Source organism: Lupinus angustifolius, chromosome LG02, assembly GCF_001865875.1.
Source record: "Lupinus angustifolius cultivar Tanjil chromosome LG02, LupAngTanjil_v1.0, whole genome shotgun sequence".
Classification (NCBI taxonomy): Eukaryota; Viridiplantae; Streptophyta; class Magnoliopsida; order Fabales; family Fabaceae; genus Lupinus; species Lupinus angustifolius.
This window is the reverse complement of record NC_032010.1, coordinates 3,920,240-3,945,465: the sequence shown is the minus strand read 5'-3', so window position 1 is coordinate 3,945,465 and position 25,226 is coordinate 3,920,240. Positions and strand designations below refer to the sequence as shown.

General features: G+C 37.1%; 1 pseudogene; it reads right to left on the bottom strand.

The window, feature by feature from the left end:
* Nucleotides 4,668-13,107, bottom strand: LOC109328742 (annotated as a pseudogene).

Here is a 25,226-nt window from a genome sequence, read left to right as displayed (position 1 = left end):
TTATTAGTGATTTTTTGTCCAAAAAGAGGCGTAATGATAATTTATGTTGTTTCATAAAGTTAAAATATTTATTTTTACTCAACCCGAGATTTTATAATTATTCTTTGTGATTTTCTAAAATGAATATCACAAGAAACATATTTTTTAGCTAGTTTAGATGTCTTAAAACCAATTTCATTTCATTTGATTGTTGGATTATTAACCAATGGTTATAAAATATTGGTTTGTAGACTATTTTATTTTAATAAATTCAATAGTTTTAATGAATTTTTTTATAGATGTTACAAAGCATACTACTATAAATCAGTGTTGTTAAAACCGTACCGGTTATCAAACCGGTCAGGGGACAGGTATAGTGATACAGTGATTCAACCAGTGGTTCAGTAATTAAACCGCATGCCGGTTAAACCGGACATACCTACATTTATTTATATATATATAAACCTATAACAAAAATATTTCAAATAGGTAGATACTCAAATTTATAATCCATATTTATAATCTACTCAAAATTCATATAAATAAACAATTTTAAGTTTTTAACAAATGCAAAGTCTAAATTAAAAAACATATATCAATCTAAAAATATCACTTAACAACCGCAAAATATAAATAAATGACATAAGTTCACAACTCACCGTATAAAATAAATAAATTTGGAGTTTTAACATTTAACACCAACGTGTCAAAGTTGTCTTATATGAATATTATATTTTTCTACCAAATCTTATCTTCAGACAATACTCTAAGATTACACAAATGTCACTGAGATTACACGCGAATGTTACGAACCAAAATGTGTAATCTAAGTATCCATTGGAAGCATGTGCATTTGAAGTGTTGAAGAGGGGTTGGAAAGATGAGTCACATTGTAATGGGTTTTTAAGTTTTTAAGTTTTTTTTTTAAAAAAAAAAACATGTGCATAAACCGGCCGGTTTAGTAAAATACCGACCGGTCCACCGGTTTTGATACTTGTCCGGTTCAACACTTGTACCGTACCGGTTAGGAGCCCGGTTCACCGGTTTTCCAGTTGAACCGGCCGGTACGGTACGGTTTTTATAACTATGCTATAAATAGTAGGAGATAAATAATAATAAAAAAAGATGTGAAAGGGAGAAAAAAATTCAAAATTTATTCCATGAGAGTAAAACTGGTCCAACGCTCGAACGATACCTACAATAAGACCTCATTCACGTCTCCTGATGGAACGAACTTGTTAGCTTATTCATGGAATAATAAAAATCTAACATGGATTTTGCCCTATCTCTGAAGCAACTCGAGTCAATGCAAAAGAAAAAGAATGGGTCTTTCAGATGATATTTTTTGATAATGGCTAGAGTTATTTACAAAGATTTTCGGGAACTAATGGATGATAGTGATAGAATCAATATGTTATACAAATATGGAAAGCTTAAATAGGTGAGGTAGATAGTAGTGTTGCTAGAAAAGGATTGCCATAGAGAAGAAAAGTTAATTAGGTGCACTATCAACAACTAGGGGATCGCAATACACCCTTTTTGACCAAACACCTACCTATCAAGTTAACAATGTGCCTCAATCCTATAACTATGTATGCCCTACATACAACAACCAACCTTGACCTTATAATTCCACTCACACAACCCCTCTTGTCTGCCAATCATATAGCCAAACATGCCCCACAACACAACACTCAAGCCACTCCAAATTGCCAACAAAGTTAACAAAATACATCATTTCAAAACCTACCCCTATTCTTGGGATTAGTCATCTCCAATGCCGACTTGTTTCAATGATTGTTGGAATTGCACATGATTGCACCATATCCTGTTCGACCCATTTAGTTAAACTACCCCTTGGTGCAATGCAAATTTGACATGCAAATATCATATGGATGTACTAGGACACTCCACCGAGGAGTGCAAATAGTTTAAGATGGCAGTGAGGAACCTTATGGCTTGCGGCAAGCTTGATTCTGAAGATGAGGCAGGACCCAATACTATTAAAAGTTTGATCCCCAACCACGACCAAGGACAAAAGGTGAATTCCATTAGCGTGGGGAAAACTTTTGTAAAAAGGATGCTGGATCTATATATGTCGATGCAACACCTTTTTGACACCTTGAAAAAAGGCAAGATACAATATTGTGGTGTCAACAACCAATACGAAGGATGAGGAGAAATACGACCTTGGTCGACTCCCATTATGATACATGTTTTGCTCACTCTAGCGATCATACAGGTCATAGTATAGGTTTTGCTCACTCTAGGGATCACACAAGCCCGAAGAAGCGATGTTTTCTTTGAAGAAATCGACATAATTAAAAAGGTCACACTTAGAGTCCCACTCTTTATGTGTATGATGGGATGCGTAGAGCATGAAAAACTATTAAAAATGTGTTCATGAATAAAATATTTTTGTATAAGCCTTATATAAGAATTATAAAGCAAAGATTGAATAAGCAACTTTGAACAAAATTACATTTTTCTACCTACTTTTTGAATCCAACATTATAATATGATAATAAATTTTTTTGTATCAAACTAGAGGTTCAACAAGATTGGTTTGATGTTTTATAAGCAAATGTTACGACAAGAATTTAAATTCTTTCCTTTTTCTGTGTTAATATTTATTAAAAATCAATTTTGTTTTAATTATAAATTGACAAATTAATGTGAAATGGATATGGAAATGTGGGTATATTGTTAGGTACATTTTGGAATAAAATTATTTCCACAATTGAAGTGAAAATTAGGTTGAGATACTTAATTTACTAGAAAATGTGGAAAATTGTAAAATATAAGATGTGGAGTTCATTTAAGGGAAAATTGTTGTCCACCATTGGGGATGTGGTATTCTCATCCAAGTTTACAACTAGACAAAAAATTTGCTAAAAACAAGACCAAGTTCCAATGTAGACGTATTTGAAATTTGATCTTTTTATTAAGGCAAATATAAGCAAGTTTCCTTTTACAGGAATCCTCTAATTCCAACATAGACGAGCTCAAAAATCTTGTAAAAAAAAAAACTTTTATTTTCTCATTGAAAATATATAATGTCATTATCCATGATAATCCCTAAGGAAATGATCAAGTATTTGATTTCCAGGATGACCAAAATACCAACAAGGCATTGGTTTAGTGGTGTAAGGCCCCACTAGATCCCTAAGATGATCAAAAGGTCAAGATAGTTTCCCAAATGGGATTAGTTCCTTACCCAAAATGTCAAGATTGTTAGGAGGGACAGCCACACATCCCAAAAGGGATTAGTTCCTTACCCAAAAGGTGAGAGGATACCCTTGATAGTACTAAAAACAATCCCCAAGGACAAAGATAGACAAAATAATATAAGCCACTCGCAAAGGAGTTTTCCATCAAGTCCACTACAATAGAAATTAAGAGTTCAATTACGTTCTAACCTTAGATCAAAATGCATTCCATAAAAGTAGCCAGTATAAAACACAGAATGGAAATATAATTTTTTTGGAACAATGAAAATAAAAGACAAAAACTAAAGCACACGGGACAAATCTATGTGAAAGATGGTTATAACTCATTTTGCTTATATCTATTTGTTAGTATATACAAACTATTAAAATATAACAGAGAATGCAATAAATCTTAATGGACTAAAATTGTTGACTCCATAGAATTTTAAGATGTTCAGTATAATCTGAAAACAGAGTAACACCATGTCCGAAAGAAAATTAGGAAGGAAGATTCCAATTACAACTTATATCTAGGATTAGTGAGACCTCTCCACTACAAAATGAAGACACATTGCATTGTCTGGTACTGCAAAGGGATATGTGCTTTCTCTGTATCACTTTGGATTGAATTTTAGCCTTTTAGGAGGGGTACTTCCATCAACAATTGAGTCCGAGATCCATTTGAAGGTTTAGAGTTCTACGATTCCCCCTAGTGTCACAAAGTGCAAACGTTGTAAGGTTTGTGTTGTAGAGTTACTTGTGGGTGGCAGATATTTTGAAAGTGTGGACACCCTACTCATATTGGTTGAAAATTGTACTCTTTTCTTTACAACAATTTTCTAAGGAAACTTGACTCCCATCAAACTTTCTCCTCATTTAACCCCAAACCATAACCTAAAAGTTAAACATTCTTATCTACATCAAAATTAGTTATGAAAGAACAAACAATTGGAAAGAGCATACACAACTATAAAATTTTGTTCATGATTCAAATTCAATAGGGCATAAAATTTTGCAACTCAGAAGACAGATCCAAAATTCCAATGAAGTGACACATTATACATTTTAAAGACATCATTCTAATATATAAATGCAAAACAACTCAAACTATTCAACTTCTTGCAAGCGAAGAATGTTCAATGGATCGTAAAGTTCAAGGAAACTACAACATTATGAAGCACAATTACTAAACTGTGTAAAATGCAAAGAAACAAGACGACAGTTGCATTTTAAAATTAGAATTCTTATCATAACTTTCAAATTTAAAAGCAAGACCTCAAAAAATCAAACTCTACGTCTTTATGGGTCCACTATTATCACTTGCTGCCAATCCCCATCTATTGCTTCCTTCCATAATGTCACATTGTTGTTTCCATCAGCCACAACCAAAATGTTTCCAATTACTTTACTATCTTACGATGCACTAGCAATAGTCAATTTAGGAAGTCCTTAATTGGGTGCCCAAGCTACGTCTCGAACCTAATCTGTATACATCTGAAGAGTAGGGAATCAGTCTATCTTCTAGAGTCTATTGGTGAGCTTCCATACCTTCACAATTTTATCACAACCACCAAATCACAACTCTTGTACTGGATCAAGCAAGCCAACACCATCAAGAGCACGAGGTGTCATTGAGGGGGGCCATGACACAAAAGTGACACCGACAGGGTGAGCTTGGTCAATCTTTGAGGTGTCCCAACCACCATATGCTCTTATAGTGAAAACATGAATATTCCAATCAGATGATCCACAATGTAAAGATTATAAGCTTCCATTGAGTTCGAGAGGAACAACAATGGTGAATTGAGGAGATGAGGAATGCTGAATTGGAGAATGAATCTGGACATGAATTGAGAGAAAAGGAAGCAAGCATAAAAGTGTGAATGATTTGGATATTCTCATTAACTTGTTATCCAAGAGTCATTACAAACTATATATAGAAGGTAGTTAAATAACTGCCAAGTTATCTAACTTAAAGATGCAAGAAACAAGCCTGAAAATAGCCAAGGCAAAAGCTATGCAAAAAAAATATCTAAGTTACAATACCAAAAATAACATAACTTAGACTAATGAGTTGAACTTGCATAAACAGATTGCTTGTGCAATAAGCAATTGATATGTCATCATTGTTGTCATTTAACAGGCCCCCACAAGCTGGCATATGAACATTGAGCATGCCAAGCTTGGAATGAAGCTTCTGAAACAAGTGAGGAGAAAGTGGTTTGGTGAGTATGTCGGCTATTTGTGAGGAAGAAGCAAGGGGTAACAAATGCAAAAGGTTGGATTATACACGTTCCCGAATACAATGAAAATCCACTTCTATGTGTTTTATGCATTCGTGGAACACAAGATTAGCAGCAATGTGCATAGCAGAATAGTTGTCACAATATAATTGAACCAGTTCTGAATGAGCAAACCCAAGTTCTTGTTGTAAGCAAACTAAACACCAAGCCTCACATTAAGCTAAGTCCATGGCACGATATTCTGCTTTAGCAGAAGAACGAGAAACAATATGTTGTTTCTTGCTTTTCCAAGAAACCAGTGAATTTCCAAGGAAGAAACAATAACCAGATACTGATTTACGAGTATCAGGGCAAGCAGCCCAATCAGAATCAGAGTAGCCTTTGATTCTCAAGTCATTTTCAGCTGGAAAGAAGACTCTAGTGCCAATGAATCCTTTGAGATATCTTAAGATTCTTATGGCTGCTGCAAAATGATCATGTGTTGGTGTAGAGAGAAACTGACTGAGATGCCCAACAGCAAAGCTGAGATCAAGTCTAGTGTGAGTCAAATAAAACAATTTGCCCATTAATCTTCTATAGGAACTGGGCTCAAGCAAAGGAGATCCAGATTGTGAGTGAATAAGCTTGCCATTATACTTAATTAGAGTGGAGCAAGGTTTGGAAGCAAGAAACCTGCACTCTTCAAGCAAATCCAGTACATATTTTCTCTAATAGAGAAGAATGCCTTGAGATTTTTTTGCTATCTCCATGCCTAGGAAGAAATTCAATTGACCAAGATCTTTAATGCTAAATTTTGAATCTATAAGCAATTTCATTGCTTGAATTTCCCTTAAATCATTTCCAGTGAGAACCAAATCATCCACATACACAAGAATTATAGTAAAGCTGGATGAAGTGGACGTAATGAAAAGGAATGATCCGGGAAGCTCTCAAATATCAAGATTGAATAAGGACACTAATAAGCTTAGCATGCCATTGTCTATTGGCTTGCTTGAGGCCATACAATGATTTATGTAGCTTGCAAACAAATGAGGATTCATGGACTTGAAAACCAGGTGGTACCTTCATATACACATATTCAATGAGATCACCATGAAGAAAAGTAGTATTGACATTCAATTATTGCAGATGCCAATGGTGTGTAGAGGCTAAAGACAAGATGACTCTAATAATGGTCATCTTAACAACAGGACTAAAAGTTTCAAGGTAATCTATACCTTCTGTTTGAGTGAACCTTTTAGCCACTAGCCTGGCTTTATATCTCTCAATAGAGCCATCACCTTTGTGCTTTACCTTGAAAACTCACTTACACCCTATTGCTCTCTTTTCTTGTGGAAGTTCAGTAAGTATCCATGTAGCACTTTTATTTAGTGCATCTAATTCCATCTGAATTGTTTGTCTCCAAAAACCTCTTTTAATAGCTTCAACATAGTGAGTAGGTTCATCAACAATAGAGATAGCAAGAGAGTAATGCTTGTGAGCATCTGAAAGTTTATCATAAGATAAATACCGAGACAAAGGATATATTACCATTGAAGATGACAAGATTGATGGATTTGTCTTAGATGCCAAGGTGCAATGATAGTCTTATATATACCTTGGTTTGTGCCTGATTCTCTGAGACTGTCTTGGAGCAGTAATATTAGGAGATGAAATAGGGACAATAGACTCAATAGGAAAATTAGAGGAAGAATGTGTGGGAGATTAATAGTGGAAGTATGTGTATCTATTGGACCATTATGGACAAAATTATTAGATCGAGAATGTATATTTTGAGGTGAAGATAGAGTATGTGGATGGATTAAGCTTGATATCTCAGGAAAAGAAATACCATAAAAAAGGTTAATAAGTTCAGTAGAAATTGGTATAGACACAGATTGGACAAAATCAGAAGCGGAAGAAGTAGGTGTAGGTGTTTTGATATGAAAGGAAAAAGATGTTCATAAAAGATCACATGCCTAGAGAGGAAAATTTCATTATTGTTGAGATCAAGCAACAAATAACCCTTGACCCTTTGTTTAAATCCCAAGAAAACACATTTCTTTGACCTATGATCTTACTTTGCCCTATGAGATGTCAAAGTAGATGCATAGCTTAAACAACCAAAAATTCTCAAGTATGATATGTTTGGCATATGACCAAAGAGGACTTCATAAGGACACTTACGAGGCAAAAAAAGAGTAGGCTTCCTATTGATGAGATGTATTGCATGTGACACACCATAATTCCAAAAATAGTGAGGAGTGTTAGATTGAAACATGAGTGCTCTTGCAACTCCCAATATATGTTGGTATTTTCGTTCCACAATCCCATTTTGTTGGGGTGTCTCCACACAAGTGGTTTGATGCAAAATGCCTTTAGTGTTGTAAAAATCTTGCATGTAAAATTATTTGTCATTATCAGTTCGTATACATTTTAATTTCAGACCAAAATGAGTGTATGCCATATGCACAAAAGGCTTGATTAAGGTAGAGGCTTCTGACTTGAGTTTAAGAAAATAAATCCAAGTAAATCTAGACTTGTCATCAACCACTGTTAAGAAGTATTTGTGTCCACATGTACTAGGTGTAGCAAATGGCCCCCAAATATTCATATGTACCAAATCAAATGGAAGCAAAAACTTTGAGAAAATTTCATTATAAGGTAACCTCTTTTGTTTTGCCAAATGACAAACATGACAAGGGTCCAAGGTTTTATTACACTTGATGAATGGAAAATGTCTTTGCATTACAAGCAATTTTTTATGAGATAAGTGTGTGATAAGTGCCAAAAATACCTAATTTTCATACACTTTTTATGGCACTTATCCTTAGATAAATTGAGAAAACCAACTTAATTCAACACTTTTTGGATAAAATATCAAAATCTTGTATATATGTTTTGCATATTTCTTTTGTATTGTATTTTGTAGGATTTAGCTAGAAAAGAGAAGAACTTATCAAAGGCATACAAAGTGCTCAAAATAGGCCAAAATGCTTAACACATAAGCATGACTCATCAAAATTTGGCCTTTGTGGAGTCAACATGAAGCTTCTCACTAAGCAGCTTAGCTTGAACCAAAATCACGCCTAGCGTGACCTAGACACCAACCTGGCACGGTCAGACCAAAATTACACGGTTAGAACCAACCTGACACAGTCAGAACACAAGTCTTGCACAAGCCAACCTGCTTAAGCAGACAGCTTAGTGGAGCACCTGGACCGCCCAACGTGGAACCACACACCTGACCAGGTCAGCAAGCACCAGGCCACATCACCACCAGCACGGTCAGAGCTGCTCAAGCAGGTAGCTCAGCGGTGCCAATAGACAGCTTTGCGGTTTGCACCCAGCAACTTGGTCAAGTTGACTTAGCCACCAAGTAACTATGACATCATGCATGACCTGACTCCAAGTAGCCTCCACAGGCTTTTCAGAGGTAGCTCACAATAGCTGAGCGAAGTAGCCCACCATAGATTCGGTGAGTCAGCTCAAGCAGGTGACTAAGCTGCTTGGCCAAGTGACCAAACCCATGTTGAAGGGTTTGGTCAACAGCTTGGCGGTGGAACCAAGCATCTTAGCGGGATCCAGGAGGGCCTATAAAAGGGATGCACGTCAAAGGAAAAAACACATCTCATTCTTGATTCTAACATTCACTCCTACATTCACACACTTGAACCGAATTCTCTCTTCTTCTTCTTGTAGTTTTCTTGGAGAAATTCCATTCCAAAGTAGCTTAGGTAAGTGTAGTTTGTAGTTTTTCTTTCTTAATTCAAGAGGAGAAAGGAGATGACAAATGAGATGCAAAAGCATAATTTTGTAATCTCATTTGGGACCAAAAGCATCTCATCCATGGATAAATGGCTCCCGCTTCTACAAATTGACTTGGATTTGGTGTAATTTCTTCTCTTTAATTTATCATCTTCTGAAATCAATGCATTCAAGTTATTACTTTTTGGTTAAGTTTTGATTCTTTATGAAGTTCTTAATGCGGTTTTAGCTTGATCACCTAAAATCTGATTTAATGATCCAAAAATGCTTTTTCTTAAAGTGTTGACAAGTGAACTAAAAATTATAACCTACACCTTAGTTCACTTTCCTTATCAAGCTTCTATTTTAAGCAACTTAAGTTCAAGTCTAAATAAAGTTAATGGAGCCTGAAGTAGAGTGTGACAACCTGCTCCAACGAGTGACACTTAACTATTATTTAGTGTATTTCATAAGGTTTGAAAATCATATTAACATTCTAGGACACTAGATGAAGGATTTAGAAATGAAGTATGGAATTAACCAAATGTATAACACATAACTTGTAATGTTTTCAAAATAAATTAAGTGTAGGAACAAATCCATATTTCCAAACCAATTCCCTCCTCAAGAATTTGTGCATAATAGCTGTTTTATGTTTATGTTTACTTGTCAATATTTCTTAAACAAAATCAACCAAAAAATGTTTAAACATTACTAGTAATATAACATATTTATAATAATATTCTATTAGGCAATTCCTTGTGGTTCGACATAACCCTATATTATACTACAATTGAATCTTGAAAGAGATGCAAATGTAAAATAGTAAAGTGTTACTTATAAATTTTATTTGTTGACAAAGAAAGAAACCTTGAATGAAAGTGCAATTTAATTCATAAGTTGTATCTTTGTGAAAAGGAAAAATACACAGTTATAATGAGTGATCTAACTACTAACTTTTACTTTCAGTCATTTATATTCTGACCTGGTACAGTTAACTTCTAACATTATTTTCTTGTCATTTAATTATTCTTTGATACCAACCTTTCATAAGAAATGGTATGGTTAATTTAATAAAATAAGACCGACCTTTATGGTATGGTTAAAAGGAACCCGAAAAGGAAGTAAATAAATAAAGTCACTAACTAATTAAATATCACTTGTATTAATTTGCTAAATTTATACTATTAAACCAGCATTGAAATTTATTCCAACAAAGCCAGGATGATATGAAATTGTTAATAATTCAATAAAGTTAAGTTTTTGATTAAAGGTCCATCCTTGAAACCATTATACCGGCGTTGGAATTTATTTCAACAAAGCCGAGATGACGAGCAAAGAATCGACCTGCCATTAAATAAAAAAATCAGAAACTTACTGTTGCCTCAATAAAGCAAGTAGAAAAACATCTTTCAACAGTGTGCTAGTCTATTATGCAAAGATTACAATCATAACTTGTAAGAGAATTGATCTTTTTATCTTCAATTGCAACAATAGAATGACTTGAAGACTTTGTCAGTGGCATAGGTGGCATGTTCATCACATAAAGACCATATCTCAACTTAGCTACACCAATCATCTTCAATGATGGACATTCCTGGATTTGACAAATAGCATTCATAAAGATTAGCTTGCATGGAATTGTATGTGTCAATCTGGAAACAGATACCAAATTATATCAAAATGATGGAATGTATAGAACATCTGTCAAGTACAATTTGTTTGAGAACATAATGGTGCCTGAAACATCTGTGGAGACTTGACCTCCATTAGGCAAAGTAACCAATGCAGGTTTAATATGTTTAAAAGTGTGGAAAACAAAGAGAATGTAGCACACATGATCAGTTCCACTTGTGTCTAGGATCCAATCATAAGACTTAGTTGAACATGACATTACCCAAAAACTACTAGTACCTTGTGACTCACTTAGTGGCTTAGGATTGGTGTTATGTAAAATTGTGCTCAGCTGATTGATGCTATGTCCTTGATGCAAATTGGTCTGCTGTTGGAGAATGGAAAGTAAACTTCTATGTTGCTCAGGTGTGAACTGCAACATTGAAGAATTCTCAGTTGAAACCATTTCTTCTCTTGGTTTACTTCCAAGTATTCCATCATCATCTGAATACTTGCCTACTGTGAAATTATTCACAGCATTGTTTCTTTGCAAACCTGGTGGAAATCCATGCTTTCTATAGCAATGATCAACAGTGTGACCAGATTTATGAAAACAAAAGTGCACACTCTAGTGCCTCTTCCTCCTGTAAATCTGCCTAAACTGTTACCTCCCCTGGTGTAATTTCTTCCTCAAGATCTACATCTACCAGTAGTAGATCTATTACCATTATACTCAGAATTGCTTCCAGAATATCCATACTCAGTAGAATTAACAAGGATCTTAGGCTCAACTATATGCATGTTCAAATGTCTTTCCTGCTGAATTAACAGAGAAAATACCTTGCTCACACTAGGCAAAGGTTCCCTTAGCATTATTTGTGAACGTACACTCTCATATTGGTCATTTAATCCTTTAAGAAAGATGATAACATTATCATATTCTCTGTATGTTCTTATTACTGAAATCAGTCCACATTCACACTTGTTTAAACAAGAACATGTAGGAGTTGGTCTAAAGTTATCTAACTCTTGCCACAAACCTTTTATATGAGTGAAATATGATCCTATAGACATGTTTCCATGCTTATATGTATGAAATTCACCAAGCAATTCATAAATATGAAATATATCTCCCCGATAATACCTCTCACGGAGATCGTGCCAAATCTCAAATGGTGTCTCCATCCATAGTATGGGCTGCACAACAGAAGCTTCTATGGAATGAGTCAACCAGGAAATCACCAATGTGTTGCATCTGTCCCACACATGGAAGTTTGAATCATCTACTAATGGTCTAGGTAGAGATCCATCAATGAATTGCAGTTTATTCTTTGATTTCAGAGACATTGCCATGGCACGTGACCATCCGTGGTAGTTATAACCATTCAAAAGAGTTTAGACGAGAATTGCTCCAGGATTATCGTTCGGATGCATAGAGAAAGGTGAAGAAGGATCTTGAATAGGATTAATAAAATTCATCATTCGATTGTCCATTGATGAACACTAGATTGAAAAGTTGCAGAAAATAGAGAGTGAAATTGGAGAAGAAAGCGAAGAGAATTCGCGAAGATGTTCTGATACCATGTGAAGATTATAAGCTTCCATTGAGCTCAAGAGGAACAACAATGATGAATTGAGGAGATGAGGAACAGTGAATTGGAGAATGAATCTGGACAAGAATTGAGAGAAAAGGAAGCAAGTAGAAAAGTGTGAATGATTTGGATATTCTCATTAACTTGTTATCCAAGAGTGATTACAAACTATATATAGAAGGTAGTTAAATAACTACCAAGTTATCTAACTTAAAGAGGCAAGAAACAAGCCTGAAAACAGCCAAGGCAAAAGCTATGCAAAAATGATATCTAAGTTACAATACCAAAAATCAACATAACTTAGACTAATGAATTAAACTTGCATAAACGGTTTGCTTGTGCAATAAGCAATTGATCTGCCATCATCCTTGTCAATTAACACACAAGCTAAGCATAACCCAACTCATGAGGCGCCCAAGCGACTGAATTTACAGATGAGTTGTGGTCATTAAAGACATGAGCTTGGGTCCATTTTGTTTGGTTATCCTCCTTCCAAAAAAGGATGCAACCATCATAGGAACACGAAGCAAGCAAAAAACCGAATTTAGGTGAGCCCGTGCTACCTCCCAAACAGGACCTTGAGGACCAGCTAGAGTTGCAAGATGTTGAGAGGTTGTATTGCTCACCCAAATTATCTTAATTGTGTGATCAGAAGAGGAAGTAGTGAGCCCGCTTACCATAATAATCCATTGCAACATCATGGACCGTGTCTTGATAACTCGTTTCAACCTTCTGCGAAGGCATATTTCTGAAATGAAGTGTAAGTACAAAATATAAGACAATGAAGTGTAAGAACAAAATAGACTTAAAGTTCAATAGAATCTGCACACATATATCATTCAAATCCATTATTTGTATAATAACTAGATATAACACCCAAGCTAACATTTTCTTACATCTTCAAATGTTCATGACCACCCATCTTGAGATTTGGGTTATCTTCATATTTTCCCACTCACATCAATCCACTTTATAATGTGTTTTCAAATCGGCTATACAAAACATATTTTTCCAATGACTCTACAGCTAGATTTAACATCTTAGTTTACACTTCTGGTATGTCTACATATAATGTCTACTATGCCTGAAAATATAAGATTTCTACCAACAAGATGTTGCTCTGTAAAGCTTGTTAGATCTCTACAAAGACTAAAAGGTTAAGGGTTCATTCCTGAGAGGGACACTTGTTGAGAGGGGCAGCCACACACCCCAAAAAGGAGGGGATACCCTTAGTAATACCCAAACAATACAATATATTTATGTACACCCTTAGCCACATCAATATATCCTGCATATATTACTTGCTCAACCTAGTTTTGTATAGAAATAACATTGTCATATGACCGAAAGTTAACTTCAACTACAACAATTATTCAAGCATCAAATAATAATTCACTTTACATGGTTATAGATCCAAGAAAATTATTGAGACCATGATCATCATCCTTCACTTCATTCAGAAGCAGCATTTAATTATTGCCATCTTTATGTTTTTCTTTGCCATTTGCTTGTTAACCAAGCAACAACTCTTCTTTGTATAAATTAGGCTTCTACTTATCCATAATCAATAAGAAAATAACAAGATATATTCTAGTAAATGAAATATGGTATTAGAACTCTCAATTTGAGAGCTCTGCTGCGCATACCTCTTCTACATTCTTCACTCTTCAAAATTCAATTTTACAACTCTTTCTTTTCTAATTCATTGGCTCCCGATTTGTTGCAATACTATAACCATTGATTGCTTTAATCAATTCACCATAGCAAAACCATCAACAAGGTTTGAGTTTCTTCATATTTTCTTTTAAGAAGTTTCGTGCTTTAATTGAATTTGTTCTTCTATTTCCTTCTGGACCTTGATGGCGAATTCTGGAATTGATGAATCACAAGGGAATTTTTCCATTCCCTTCCTTAATGTTGATCCACAAAACTCAATCAATTCCTGTTACCTACATCCAAAGGAGAACCCGACTGCTATTCTTGTATCACCACCATTGGAAGGTGGGAATTACCACTAATGGAGTAGAGCCATGAGGAGGGCTTTATCATCTAAAAATAAGCTCAATTTTTTTTATGGTTCCATAAGAGTGCATGTCCTCACTGATCCTCACTATGACACTTGAGAAAGATGCAACAATATCGTTGTGTCATGGATCACTAGATCCCTCATCCCTCAAATTGCTGAAAGCGCTGTCTATATTGACAGTGCACAAGATCTACGGCAAGATCTAAGGGGAATATTTTCGAATGGGAACTATTTTTAAATGTCAAACCTTCTTCAAGAGATTCATTCCATCAGATAAGGTGAAAGAGATGTGTCAGGATACTTCACCATTCTGAAGACTCTTTGGGAGGAATTGAAATCCTTGAGACCTACACCTTCTTGTGTTTGTGAGACACAATGTAGATGCAACCTTGTTAAAAGCATCAAGGATCATAGAGAATCAAAATATGTGATATGTTTTCTGAAGGGCTTAAATGATCTGTTCCAAACCACCAAATCTCAAATCTTGTTGATGGAACCCTTGCCTTCCAACAGTATGGTATTTTCTCAGGTCATTAGGCTGAGGCGCAATTAGGCACTATGCAGAACAATGAAACAAGAATTTTATCCAACAGAAGAGACAATGAAAGCTGGAGGTCTGCCATTGGAAAAGACAATGCAAATTTCAAAGGAATCAAGATGACTCTTAGAGACCTAAAAGTGGCAGAAATAATACTTCAGCTCAAAGATCCTCATCCACCAAGATTTGCACCTATTGTAATATAAAGGAGGTCACACAATAGACATATGTTATCACAAACATGGATTTCCTTCCAATTATACCAAGACTAAAGAAAATGAAGGTGTAGTAAATAATCTGGTAGAAACCAAACAGTTGGAGAATGTTCAACAACAACCTAGGCTACACTTCAATCCAGAGCAATATGCTCAATTCACCAAACTTCTACAACAAGCAGAGGTTAGTTCAACAGGTAAGAGTCAATGCAATATCAACCAGTTCAGTCATAAAATTGCAGAAGGAGGCACCACACAAAGTGATGATTCTAATTATATATCAGGTAACATCTCTTTGATACTAGATAATGGAGCTACTGACCATGTAAGCTCATTCATCTCTAATTTTTACATGTTAAGACCTATTAAAAATATAAAAATTAAACTTCCAAATGGATCCTCCTTAATTGCTAAGCAATAAGGAACTATCACACTATTTGCAAGTCTTATACTGCATAATGTCCTATACTTGCATGAATTTCAATACAACTTGATATCTATACATAAACTTACAAGATCATTAAATTGCAGATTGATCTTTGATAGTTCTCATTGCCTTAAAGATGATTGGACATGTTGAAGCATTGAATGGTTTATGTACTCTCAAAGTAACATCAAAGTCATCTAAACAAGTTTCATACAATGTAAATAGTATGATTGAAAATGGTAGTAATAATGTTCATTTTGATTTATGGCATTCCAGACTTTGACACCCTTCTAATAATGTTTTACATGTTATATCTGAGAAATTTCCATTTGTCAAGTATGATTCCTCCATGATTTGTGATTTCTGCTATATGGCCAAGATGGAAAAATCGTCTTTTTCAAAAGGTACACATAATACTGAGTCACCTTTTGATCTTGTCCACATGAACATATGGGGGCCTTTAGGTATTCCCTCTATACATTGCCATAGATATTTCTTGATTGTTATTGATGATTTTGGTAGACATACATGACTTTTCTTGATGCAATCTAAGGCTAAAACTAGACATCTTGTTCACAGTTTTATTAAAATTGTTCAAACTCAATTCAACAAAACCATTAAGATCATAAGAACAAATAATGGTGCTGAGTTTAATATGATTGGCTTCTATCAAAATTTAGAAATCTTGCATCAAACTAGTTGTGTTGAGACTCCACAACAGAATTCTGTTGTGGAAAGAAAGCATAGACACTTGCTGAATGTGACTAGATCTATTTTATTTCAATCCAAATTACCCACACCTTTTTGGTCATATGCTATTAAGCATGCTACCTTTATCATCAATAGATTGCCTAGTCTTGTCCTGCAAAATAAATGTCCCTTCGATCTCTTATACAATAAGGAACCTGACCTTAATGACTTAAAGGTATTTGGAAGCCTTTGCTTTGCCTACACCCTTAGTAACAACAGGACGAAACTGGACCTAGAGCCAAAAGGTGTATATTTTTAAGCTACAGATCTGGAACCAAAGGGTATTTACTCTTAGATATCAGTACAAGAGCTATTTTTATGTCTAGACATACAATTTTTCATGAGCATGTTTTTCCATATGCCAATATACCTACTAATAATAACCAAACTGACTTTATTCCCTCTATTGAGTCAAACTTGATTTCCTTCTCTATGATGACCACATCAATCCCTTGCCGTCAAGCTGTCAACCAAACACTCCCCCTACAATAGACACCACTAACCCCCTTATGCCTACCCTTACACTTGACTCTACCAACCAATCCACGCCTCAACCTCGAAGGTCAAACAGAATTAGACACATCCCCTCATATTTACAAGATTTCCATCATAGTATCCTCACCCATACTACTCTTCCTACCACCACCAGAATTAAACATCCTCTATCCACTGTTTCATCCTATCATTCCCTATCTCCCAAGGCCCTCCACCATGCTCTTTCCATCACCATTGAAGTTGAACCAAAAACCTATAAACAAGCCATGTTGTCCCTTCATTGGATTGAGGCTATGCAACATGAGCTTAATGCTCTTGAACTTAATAACACCTGGTCCCTTCCTGCTGATAAGGTTCCTATAGGGACTAAATGGGTATACAAAATCAAATATAACTCTAATGGCAACATTGAGAGGTACAAGGCTAGATTAGTAGTCAAAGGTTATACTCAAACTAAAGGTATATACTTTTTTGATACATTTGCTCCTATTGTCAAACTAACCGTTGTCAGGTTAATTCTTGCCATTGCTTCTGCATAAAATTGGACTCTCCATCAACTTGATATTAACAATGCTTTCCTCTATGAAGAGCTTGATGAATAGGTCTACATGTTGATTCCTTCTGGAGTCATTGGTAATCAACCAAACTAGGTTTGTAAGCTTCACAAATCCATATTGTCGCTACTCCACCTTCTTGGGTGCGACAGAAAATATGCAAATAAATGCAATGGAGTTGCCATTGATGTTTTTTAGACTAAAAACATGAAAAAACTAGTTTTTAAAAATAAGATTTGATTTGCTCTCAGATGAAAGTTGAGTTCGGAAGTTGGTTATATATGAGGAAGGTGTTAGACAGCTCATACCACCCGTTTGACACACAAATAATGAGGAACTCTGGGTAAAATAAATGAGACCATTGGGGGGTCACAAGGCAAAACACGAGACCATTGGGGGTCTGGGTTCAAAGAGAGACCACGAGAATGCACAGATAATGAGGAACTCTAGGTCGAATATAAAATGAGACCATTGGGGGTCAAAAGGCACAAACGAAACCACTAGGGGGTGTGGGTGCAAGGGGAGACCATGCGAACACACGGATAATGAGGAACTCTGGGTCGAGAATAAAATGAGACCATTGGGGGGGTCAAAGGCACAACACGAGACCACTGGGGGTCTGGGTGCAAGGGGAGACCACAATAACATACAGATAATGAGGAACTCTAGGTCGAGAATAAAATAAGACCAGTGGAGGGTCAAAAGGCACAACACGAGACCACTGGGGGATCTGGGTGCAAGGGGAGACCACGGGAACGCACAGATAATGAGAACTCTGGGTCGAGAATAAAATGAGACTACTAGGGGTCAAAAGGCACAACACGAGACCATTGGGGGGGTCTAGGTGCAAGGGAGACCACAGGAACACCCATATAATGAGGAAATATAGATCGAGAATAAAATGAGACCACTAGGGGGTCAAAAGGCACAACACGTGACTACTAGGGGTCTAGGTGCAAGGGAAGACCACGACAATGCACAAATAATGAGGAACTATGGGTCAAGAATAAAGTGAGACCATTACGGGGTCAAAATGCATAACACGAGACTATTGGGGGGGTCTGATGTAAGGAGAGACCACATGAACGCAGAAATAATGAGGAACTTTGGGACGAGAATAAAATTAGACCACTAGGGGGTCAAAATGCACAACTCGAGACCACTGGAGGATCTGGGTGCAAGCGGAGACCACGAGAACACACAGACAATGAGGAACTATGGGTCGAGAATAAAATGAGACCACTAGGGGGTCTAAAGGCACAACAAGAGACCACTAGAGGGTTTGGGTGCAAGGGGAGACCACTAGAGGGTTTGGGTGCAAGGGGAGAGAGACCACATGAACACACAGATAATGAGTAACTCTGAGTAGAGAATAAAATGAGACCATTGGGAGGTCAAAAGGCACAACACGAGACAATTGGGGGGTCTGGGTGCAAGGAGGACCATGAGAATGCATAGATAATGAGGAACTATAGGTCGAGAATAAAATGAGACCACTAAGGAGGTCAAAAGGCACAACACAAGACCACTACGGGGTCTGGGTGCAAGGAGGACCACGGGAACACATTGATAGCGAGGAACTATGGGTCGAGAATAAAATGAAACACTCGGGGTCAAGACTTTCAGTCATGCGTGTATATGATGGTGCAAATGCGGATGATGCATGAGTAATATGAAGATGTTTGTGATGATGCATGTATGATGGGTTACAAATATGTGATTAACTTGATTTTCATTATGAAGTTCGATGAATATGAAACCAAAGCACTTCCTCGGTGGACAACAACTAATCTAGCCAAGGTTGATCATGTTATAATTCTTCTATTTTATGGGACAACAATATCTATTTGGGATATTTCCTCCCACTGCCACTAGAAGACATAACAATTCATTTCTCCATTGACATACACATCGGGTTCAAGATTCGATAAGTTTCATTATCCTGAACCACTAGTGAAACATATTATCATAAAAGTTATTTGATCACGAAGTTCGAATATCATATTTATATAACTTGAGATTTATCTAAGTAAACATGCATGCACGTAGGTATAGTAGGGAAATGGATGAACTTTCTTATATTGATATTCAAAGAGTTATACACGGGGAGATTTGAGAGTATATACGCTACACATGATAATTCAAGTTACAAAATTTTTGCAAAAGTTTTTGCCCCAGTATAAGGTAACTGCTTATCCATCAATCAATCTCTCACCACATACGAATAACTGGATCATTATGCCATGTTTGTTTGACTCCTCCAAGAACTCCCATTCCTTTCTTTATTGCTCTGAACTTCTACGATCCGGCTTGATGTATAGACACCGGTATGGTGTGTGTTTGACACATATGTGATAGACTTGCAAGAGAAACGCCTTCTCAATTTGCCTTAACTTTTCCTTAGGTCGCCCTTTTGGGTTTTCAACCTAACAGGCTTTCTTTCGTACCCTAATTTTTTCTTAGGTCGCCCTTTTGGGGTTTCAACCTAATGTGCCCTTTTTTTTATCATTACTCTTTTTTTAGGAGTAGAATCTCTTGATTGCGTCTGTGTTGACGGGTCTGGGTAGAATGTTGCCATCTATGTCTTGTAAGACCAGAGCTCCTCCTGAGAATGCATTCTTGACAATATAGGAACCTTCATATTTTGGAGCCCACTTTCCACGAGCGTCTTCTTGATTTTGGAGTATCTTTCTAAGCTCTAGGTCCCCTACGTCAAATTCTCTGGGATGAACCTTCTTGTCAAAAGCTCTAGCCACCCTACCTTGGTATAATTGACCCTGGGAGATGGCCGCCAACCTCTTCTCTTTAATCATATTCAATTGCTCATACCTGGACCTGACCCATTCTGACTCCTGAATCTCTACTTCCATCAAGACTCTTAGCAAGGGGATTTCGACTTCAATGGGTGAAACTGCTTCCATCCCGTACACCAGTAAGAATAGGGTGCCCCAATACTTGACCGAATATTGGTGCGATACATATGTAAAGCATATGGTAACTTTTTGTGCCAATCTTTGTAGTTCTCCACCATCTTGGCCACTATATTTTTGACATATTTGTTTGCTGCCTCAACTGCATTGTTCATCTTAGGCATGTACGGGGTTGAATTGTGATGCTTGATCTTGAATGTGTCGCACAACTTCTTCACTTCACCACCATTGAGATTAGTACCATTGTTAATGATTATCCTTTCTGGGATCCCATATCTACAAACGATCACTTTCCGGAGGAATCTGACGATCACCTTTTATGTGATACTATTGTATGACACAACTTCTACCCACTTGGTGAAATAGTCAATGGCCACTAGAATGAATTTATGACCGTTGGAAGCCTTTGGGCTTATGGGCCCAATCACATCAACTCTCCACATTGAGAAATGCCACGAGGCAACCATACTCTATAATAGGAAAGGTGATGCATTGATTCTATCTGTATAGACTTGACATTTTTGGCACTTCCTGATGCATTTAGGTTTCCCTTTTGGGTTTTCAACCTAACGGGTCCCCTTTTTCTTTCTTCTTCTTCTTTTTTTATTAATTTTTTAGGCGTAGAATCTCTTGATTGTGTCTGTGTTCACAGGTCTGGGTAGAACGTTGATATCCATATCTTGTAAGACCAGAGCTCCTCCTGAGAATGCATTCTTGACAATATAGGGACCTTCATAGTTCAGGGCCCACTTTCCACGAGCGTCCTCCTGATTTGGGAGAATCTTTTTAAGCATTAGGTCCCCTACCTCAAATTCTCTAGGACGAACATTCTTGTCAAAAGCTCTAGCCATCCTGCTCTAGTATAATTAACCATGGCAGATGGCCGTCAACCTCTTCTCTACAATCATAATCAAATGCTCATAACTAGCCTTGACCCATTCCGACTCATCAAGCTCTGCTTGCATCAAGACTCTTAGCGGGGGGATTTCAACTTCAATGGGTGAAATTGCTTCCATCCTTTATACTAGTGAGAATGGGTTTGCCCTAGTACTTGACCGAATATTTATGTGATACGCATGCAGAACATAGGGTAAATTTTCATGCCAATCTTTGTAGTTCTCCACCATCTTGGCCACTATATTTTTGACATATTTGTTTGCTGCCTCAACTGCATTGTTCATCTTAGGCATGTACGGGGTTGAATTGTGATGCTTGATCTTGAATGTGTCGCACAACTTCTTCACTTCACCACCATTGAGATTAGTACCATTGTTAATGATTATCCTTTCTGGGATCCCATATCTACAAACGATCACTTTCCGGAGGAATCTGACGATCACCTTTTATGTGATACTATTGTATGACACAACTTCTACCCACTTGGTGAAATAGTCAATGGCCACTAGAATGAATTTATGACCGTTGGAAGCCTTTGGGCTTATGGGCCCAATCACATCAACTCTCCACATTGAGAAATGCCACGAGGCAACCATACTCTATAATAGGAAAGGTGATGCATTGATTCTATCTGTATAGACTTGACATTTTTGGCACTTCCTGATGCATCCCACACAGTCTGCCTCCATAGTGGTCCAATAGTAGCCACTTCTCAGACTTTTTCTTGCCATCATGTGACCATTGACATGAGTTCCGCAAATCCCCTCATGTACTTTAGTCATGATTAGCTGGATTTCCATAGTATCAACACATCTGAGGAGTGTACCATCATGACTCCTTTTCTATAATACTTCACTGTTCAAGAAGAAGGTCATCGCGAGGCAACGAATCGTCTTTTTATTCACGTCACCTTCCCCCTCTGGGTACTCTCTGTTTTCGATATACCTCTTTATATTGTGATACCAAGGTTCACCATCAGCCTCTAAGTTAGCACAACAATAAGAAGATTCATCTTGAGCAGTCACCCGAATTGGACGTACATTATCGCGTATTTCCAGTTTAGTCATCACAACCAAGGTTGTTAGAGCATCCATAAACTAGTTATTGTCTCGGGTCACATGGGAAAAGCAAATCTCTTCAAATTACTTAGTTAAGGAGGACAAGTATTTCTGATATGTAATGAGTTTCGTATCCTTCGTTTGCCATTCGCCATTGACCTTGTAAATGATATGTGCGAAGTCCCCGAATACCCTCAACTTCTTGACATTTAGATCACATGCAAAAAAAAGCCCATTGATGCATGCTTCATATTCGAAGATATGGTTAGTGCATTCAAAGTCTAGCTTGATTGCCACCGGGTACTGCTTAATGACTGACGAGATGATTACTGCCCCAACACCATTCCCATGGATATTAACTGCTCCATCAAAGTACATCTCCCAAGCATCCTCCTCTTGTTCATTTATCCCATATATTCCACCGTCAGGGAACTCATTCAGTGTCTCATGTTCTCCATCTATGGGGCTTTCTGCTAATTGATCCGCGATTGCTCCACCTTTACAGACTTCTGAGTAACATACTTAACGTCGAACTCACACAACATCATATGCCATTTCGCCATTCTTAGAGAAACATGGGGGCTTTCAAAGATATACCTCAAATGATCTATCCAAGAGACGATACAAGTAGTATAGTACAATATGTATTGTTGGAGCCTTTTAGATACCCACACTAAAACACAAAAGTCCTTTCTATCATCGAGTATCGTGATTCACATTCATTAAACTTCTTGCTCAAATAGTAGATTGCCTACTCCTTCTTACCCGTCTCTCCATACTGCCCCAACATCCCATCAAAGTTTGTAACACCGTCATGTATAAGATCAATGGTCGCCATGGCATTGGTGGTGCCAAGACATGATAACTTACCAAGTAAGCCATTATTTTATCGAAAGCCTTCTGACAATCTGCATCCCACTTAATTGGTTGATTCTTCTTCAACAACTTAAACATGGGCTCACATGTGCTAGTCAGGTTAGCAATAAATCTTGTAACATGTTCCGTGACAAATCCCTGCCAACGACAAATCCTAACATATTCCTTGAAGACGCTCCAAATGTGCACTTATTGGGGTTTAACTTCATATGTTATTTTCTTAGTCTTTCGAACAACTTTCGTAAGACTGCAACATGACTATCCCCCTCTTTTGACTTGGCAATTACATCATCAACATACACCTCCACTTCTTTGTGCCTCATAACATGAAATAGGGCCACCATAGCATGTTGATAAGTTGACCCTGCATTCTTTAGTCCAAAAGACATGACCCTGTAGCTATAGGTACCCCAAGGAGTCATAAATGTGGTTTTCGCCTTGTCATCAGCATCCGTCAAAATTTGATGGTATCCCGCATATCCGTCCATGAAAGAGAACTGACGACTCGTGGCTGCACTGTCGACTAGCATATCAATGTGAGGGATGGGAAAATCATCTTTCAGGCTTGCCTTGTTAAAGTTTCTGTCGTCCACACCCATTCTCAGTTTTCCTCCTTCTTGAGTACCATTACCATATTAGCAACCCATTCCGTATGTCTAAACACTTCTATGAAATCGGAGTCCAACTGCTTCGTCACCTCTTCTTTTACCTTCAATGACATGTCTGGACAAATCCTTTTCAACTTTTGCTTCTTGGGCTCAACACTCAGATATATGGGAATCTTATGTGATGCAATGTTAGGATCCAATCCTAGCATGTCCTTATAAGACCAAGCAAACACATCCATATACTCTCAGAACAGATTTATCATTTTAACGCGTTCCAGATTGTCTATCATTTTTAGCTCCTTTTTAACCTCTTCAGTTCCCATGTTGATTAGCTCCATTTCTTCAGTGTTCACAACATACTCCCTTTCGACATGCTCCAACATCTTCAAAAATTCCTCCACATCCTCTTCTTCCTGAACTGACTCAACGAGTTCATCATCCGGTGTCGTAGACGAATTAATTGGTAGATTTTCAATTACCGTAATACTAGGTAAATTTTTCTACAAAATTTAGGTACTTGTATTCTTTTATGAATCATTGGGAGATGGAAAGAGAGACAAACCATGCAAATTCATTGAAAAATGTAAGAAATTGAGTGTGATAATGGTGAGAGATAGGTTGATGATGTGAAACAATGAATAACCTTACAAATTAGCAAAAATATTGTCTCAAGCCACATAAACATAATTTCAAACAAATCCGAAAACCCAGAATTACAAAATAATAAAAAATTTAATTTAACGAAACTATATCTTCTAATGGTTTCAAATGCCAATTCTGAAAGGGTGTGTTGTCTTCATCAATGCAGATATTGCTAGCCTCGAATGCGTTGTCTTCTTTTAGAGTGTTGATAGAAAGACGGACGTATGGCTTAATAAGGTCAGCTACTAAGATCACTCCATCATTCATGGGGAATGATTTAGTGATGTGAGGGATATACGTCTCCAACACTCCACCATGCTTGTTCCGTTGACCCAAACACTTGTTCTTCCCTTCTTGCGAAGCTTCATATCCCAGCCTGAATTTATCAAACTTTTGAAGACTGATACAAATGACTGAGCGCCTTGTAGGTGTATGCCTAAGCATTTTCCTTTCTCATACCCATTTTTTACCATGATTCCAATGACCACTGATTTATTCCACGCGTGTAACCCTTTTCTTGATGTTTCTGATTCTCTACCACCTCAAAGCAATGCACCAAGTCATCACCATCTCTAGTACTCTCCACATAAGGCACTGAGATTGTCTTCGAAACCAACACTTGCTCTTCCCCATGTACTATGATCACCATACCATCCTGGACGAATTTCACCGCCTAATGCAAAGTGGACGTTACTACCCCTAACTCGTGGATCCATGGTCTACCCAACAACATTGTATACGAGGAATCCACATCCATGACCACAAATTTCACTTGAAAGACGCTAGGCCCGATTTCTAACTGTTAGGTATCAGTGGACAGAACACACCTAGAAGGGGGGGGGGGAGT